The sequence below is a fragment of the Desmodus rotundus genome, chromosome 1 (assembly GCF_022682495.2).
Source record: "Desmodus rotundus isolate HL8 chromosome 1, HLdesRot8A.1, whole genome shotgun sequence".
Classification (NCBI taxonomy): domain Eukaryota; kingdom Metazoa; phylum Chordata; class Mammalia; order Chiroptera; family Phyllostomidae; genus Desmodus; species Desmodus rotundus.
This window is the reverse complement of record NC_071387.1, coordinates 53,355,363-53,361,362: the sequence shown is the minus strand read 5'-3', so window position 1 is coordinate 53,361,362 and position 6,000 is coordinate 53,355,363.

Below are 6,000 nucleotides of genomic sequence, written 5' to 3'. Positions count from 1 at the left end.
TAAGTCTAGAAAATCTGGAATTTATATAGGCATTGTAAATAATACATTGTCATTATAGAGGTTATTGATTCTGATATACATTCCTCTGAAGAGTGTTAATTTTTTTTTTAACTTGGATAAACTCAGTGTCTAAACTCTGCCTCTCCTGCAGCGAACAGCTAGTCCCTGTTCAATACTGCTCACCTCAGTTGGGCTGGTTGGAGTCAACCTCAAATGAGGATTCCAAGTGGGTAACTAGCTGGATACATGGATTTGGAGCTCAGGAATGAGGTTTCAACTACAGATAAAAGATTGAGAAGAACCAGCATATAGTTAGCAAATGAAGTCAATGGGGTAAATGACATCACTTAAGCATAAAGGTAGAAGAAAGGAGAGTATATTAATTTGTCAGGGCTGCCATAACAAAGTACCACAGACTGGTTGGCTTAAACAACAGAAATTTGTTTTTCTCACAATTCTGGAGATTGGAAGTTCAAGATCAAAATGTTGGTAGAATAGGTTTCTTCTGTGGCTTCTCCGCTTGGCTTATAGATGGCTGTCTTCTCCCTGTGTCTTCCTTCTGTATCCATCCGTGTCCAAATGCCCTCTTCTTACGAGGATACCAGTCATATTAGATTAGGGCTCACCCCAATAACCTCATTGTAACCTTTTAATTGCCTCCTTAAAGATCTTATCTCCAATACATCACATGATAATGTACTGGGGGCTAGGACTTCAACATATGAATTTGGGAGGACCCACAATGCAGCCCATAACAGAAAACATTTACAAAGGCCAAAGCAACCCCAACATTTGAAGGTCAGGAAGTAGAAGAGAAGACAGCAAACGAGACTAGAAAAAATTTGCCATAAAGGTAGGAAGTGATCAGGAGAGAGCCCCAAAGGCCAGAGGAAGAAAATTCCCAGGAGGGCATGGTCAACAATGCCACATGCTGCTATGAGGTAAAACTTGTAGGACTAAGTGATACCCAGCGGAGGTAGCGAAGGACAAATCACTGGTGACTTTGGTGAGAACGCCGTGCATTGGCACAGTGGAGTGAAAGCCTGACTGAAACACAGCGGGCGGGAGTAAGAGACGAAGGCAGAGAGGCACCTAATTTCTCTGGACTTGGAAACTGGGAGGAAAGAACGGGGAAGAGGTGATCTCCAGCCCCTCTCTCCTTCCAGGGGTTCAGGGGTGGGGGAAGGCTGAGAGTTCCAATCCTCTAATCATGCCCTGGTCTTTCTGGGAACCAACCCCTCTGAAGCTCTCTAGGGGCCCCAAGCAACCAGTCATCTCATTAGCATACAAAAAAGGTACTCCTGGCACTCTGGAGAAGTTCTTGTGGCAAGAACCAGGAATGAAGACCAAATATGCACTTCTTACTACATCACAACCGTGTTCACGGATGGAAAAACTCAGTATTGTTAAGGCATTTGCCCTCCCCAAATCGGTTAACAGATTCAAAGCAATCACAATCAAAATCTTAATCTAATTTTAAAATGTATACGCAAATAAAAAATTCTAGAATAGCCAAGATAATCCTGAAAGAGAAAATGCAAAACAAACTTGGGAGAATTTCAAAACTTACCATCAAGCAACAGAAACGTACCCGTTCCCACAGATGCACGGGTCTCCCTCATGTTCAGCTGAGCCCGTACACCTGTCTCCCACACACCAAGGCATCCTTTCTGCAGTGAGAGGACGCCACAGAAGTAACCCAAGTTAAGTCAAAGCCTTCCCAAAGACACACATGGACTGACTACACCTTCATGGTATCGTGTGGGAATTCTGTGGGCAGTATAGAACACAACCGAAGTGTTGAGTTCTTGATCTCAGAGGAAAATTATTGTCCTACTGTAGAGTAATTTTCAGTTCTCTTTACTTTAATCCAATACTTACTGAAGTGTTTTACTCGGTATTGGTGTTTTATGAAAAGGAAGGAAGGAAAGAAGCAAGGAAGGAGGAAGGGAGGGAGCGAGGGAAAAAGAGAGGGAGACATTTCCTAACCAAGTAAGATTAGGGATTGCTGAGTTCAACAAACTTTGATTTTATTGTTGCAGGGCTTCCCAGAACTTGTAATATGATAATGTGCACCATAGGTCTCCAAGATGGCAGACAGCGGACTTTTGTGTTTGAAATCCTTCTAAAAATAACTAATGTTCAATGGAATAACATACTTTGAGAAATGCTATCTCTGGCCAATGAGGAAATGCTGCAAATATAAATTTATTATTTTTCTCTGACTCAAGAGGGAACAGCTAGTCTTTAAGCTTATTAAGGTAAGTTTTATAGTTTATATGATATAAACATCCACTTTTTATCAAAAAAAAAAAAGAATAGGATTAGGAGCTAGCAGATGTGCTCTCTTCTAAATAACTGCATGACCTTGGGAAAGGATCACTTTAATCCTTCCTAATCCTATTTCTTTGCTACCAGTGCAAAAGCAGAAACCCCCTGGTCTCAGAGTCCTTTGTGGTGGCAGAATTTAAATGAATTTGAATAACACTGAATTAAAGAGAATACAAATATTAGGGTGGAAATCCCCAGACTATCCAGTTAGAAATTCCCTCCAATTGTTCTGATTCTTGCTGTTTGCACGCTGACCACAGTTTGATGCCGGGCTTCCTCCTGGTGTCCCCACAGGCAGAGCAAGGTCAAAGGTGCACATTGCTGGGGCAAAGCCACCAAGAATGGGGCAACTCAGCAAAGGCAAAGAGAAAAGGCCCACTTTGTAGACCTTCCCACCCACAGCAGTGCTCATTCAAATGCCCCTTGTCGGCCAGTCCTGCGGGGAGAACGGGGCAGGGAGGATCTTTAAGAACCTAAAGTTATATGCAGTGTTACTCACAAGAGCCAAGCTTGGAAGCAGCCCAAGTGCCCATCAGTAGATAAGTGGATAAAACAGCTGTGGAACATTTGCACAATGGAATACTACTCAGCTGTAAAAAAGAAGGAAATCTCACCTTTTGCTACAGCATGGATGGACCCAGGAAGTATTGTGCTAAGTGAAATAAGTCAGTCAGAGAAAGACAAATACCGTATGTTTTCACTTATATGTGGAATCTAACAAACAAAACAAAGAAGCAAAATAGAAACAGGTTCATAGATAAAGAGAACAGACTGACAGCTGTGAGAGGGGAGGGGGTTTGGGGGCTGGGTCAAAAGGGTGAAGGGATTAAACAAAAGGAAAAGGAAAAAACCTTGTGGTGATTACTAGAGGGAAAGGGAGGTGGGGGGTAGGAGAGGGTGAAGGGGCATAAACGATAGTAAAAGGAGACTTGACTTGGAGCGGTGAACACACGATACAATATACAGATGATGTGTTGTAGAATTGTACACCTGAAATCTATGCAATTTTATTAACCAATGTTCCCCAATAAATTCAATAAAAATTAAGTAAATAAATGAGAACATAAAATCATAAAAATTCAGAATAACCCAGATGATTAGTTGTAGGGGGAGCATCTGGGGAAAGGGTGAAGAGTTGATGAGAGTACCAGCCCCAAAAGGTCTTTCATTATGTGTGTTTTCTTCATTTCATCTTGCTACAGCAAATTCTACTAATTAAAGCCTCATTTAATGTATGTTGATTTTTAAAAATTAGAAATCTCTCCAGGAAGATTGAAGAGCTATTAAACATACATCTGGGGTGTGATTTTGCCCAGTGAGCCCACTTTCCTCTTAATGTCTGAAATCATTTGCACTCAGGGGACAGGCTGTGACTGGCTGTGTGAGGAAGGTAAGGGGGAGGCACAGTGGGGGACAGGCACAGATGAGGCACCCATACAGTGACAGAGAAGGACAAGACAAAGTGTGAAAAATGTCTTCGTTAATAAGAAATGACCCAATTTCAAATGGCTCCTAAGGCCTATCCTTCCGTTTCTTCCTCCTCCCTCCTTCATCTTATGCTCTCTTGCTCAAGGGAACCAGGAAAGTTAGGACTACAGTTGGGCTACATCATGGATAAACTTGGTTTTTACAAGCTAGTCCGACAAGCTAAAAATCACTTACCAGTGTGATGGCCAAATGTATCCCAAATTCCAAAGACCTCCTTTCGAGGGAAATCTTTGGGGATATAAGTGTTCACAAGGTTTCTGATACTGTCCAGTCAATAAGTATTTAGTGGGTGCCTACTGTGTACAGGCAATGCTAGATGCTGAAGAAATGATTGTACAATGGAGACTCAGACTTCATCGCTGCCTCCACAAAGCTCAAGGATCATATCTGCATTTCGAAGGTCACTCCCAAGTGCAGTCACCCGGTTGAAGGGAAACAAGATTGGAGTCACCAAACCAAGCAGGAGGCAGCTGCAGAAATGCAAGGAAGGTCTTGGTCCTTAATCTTCACTGAACGTTTCTGAGCAGAAGGATATTTATAGACTATAGTCTTTTGTATTTTTGTCCAAACTTTTGATTATTGGGATGATGGGCATTCTTTGCCTCTAGGTTGATAGTAAATAACTGGTTTGGTTTTAATGCTCTATACCAACGCCTGTCAGTCTTTGGTTACACTGCTCCCTCTACAATGGGCGTGGCCACAGAGAGCCCCCAGGCAGAGCAGAGGGTGCTGGCAGATGGACAATCTGTCTTGCACTAAAATGACAAGGACAAGAGAGTATGGTTACAGCGTACATATTTGCTATCCTCCATTGGGCAGGCGGTGACTTCTAAATCACCCTATAGGTTGTGGGAAGAACACGGAGCCAGGAAAACTTGTGGGCTCGCCCATTTCCACACCTCTCTCAGCCATCTCTAACCACTCAGCTCGGGATTCCACATGCTCTGGTGACCCACCGTTTGAGAAAACAGCGCCGGTCAAGCAAATAATAAACATTGGTTGAAAGAGTAGATACACAATTTGTTTATGGAACAAGCATGTGTTATGCTCTCCGTGAGGTTTGTCTTGGTTTCACAGTTTTGTTTCTCCGCTTAGTACTTCTCCTTCCACGCTTAGAAGTCTGGCTTCTGTGTTATCATTTAGCCATCCTTCTTCCAGGTCGTAACCCCAACATTAATTATCACTGATGCTTTGATTCCATTTAAAAAATATTCTCGTCAGTAAAACTCTGCCTTAAGTGCTATGAGGGCCACAAAGAAGATCAGGAGGAATGTGGGGCCATCCTTCAAAGGGCATTTCTTTTGACTTTTTCTGGCTCCATTGAAGTTTTCTTTAATCCTCTATTATTAACTGCCGGCTCTCTCTAGCTCTGCTCTCTCCAGCTCCTGGTTGCCTCTGTAACATGAACTTCCAGGCTCGGATAGATTGTTACATTAATGGTCACAAACAAATCACAGATCTAATGACTCACACCATTTCCTGAAGAGAGGTCCCGCCCCCTTGAATCTGAACCTGGCCATGTGATGTGTGTTTGGCCCCCGGACATCGGTAAACACAACATAAGCAGAGGCCTAATAAGAGTATGCACATTGCAGCTTTCTCTGTTGGAGCCCTGCCACTGCTGGGTGAGAAGCCTGGCCCCAGCTCCCTGAGGAGGAAAGATCAAGGAGAAAGAAGCCCAGCTGTCCCAGCCACCCCAGTGGAGTCCAGCGTCCAGTGGATCTGCCCGCTGAATGCAGCCACATGAGAGGCCAGGCGAGACCCACAGAAGAACCACCCAGCCCTGCCACAGCTCATAAGAAATAACTGTTTAAGCCAAAGTTTTGCTATGAGGTAACTGGTAACTGAAATATATGCCTTATTTTCAGGGCCCTCCTCTGATGGTTATGCAAGAGCTCTGTTTTAGTCCTGAAGGTCTTCTGCCAACTCTTCAAGCTGCTATGCTTAGCCTACTCTGCAAGGAGGAAGAGTGTGGGCTCATGAATCCCCTTCTGCCATCAGCCTTCTTGGCTGTGTGGCCTTGGACAACTTGCTTAACCTTTCTTAATTCAGTTTTCTGCATCAGAACAGTATTGTTCAAAATGTGGTCTACTTGCATCAGAATTCACAGAAGTGTTTGTTAAAAAATATAGAGTTAAGCACCTGTTTTTGTAAGAGCCAAAAACTGGAAACATTGTCAAC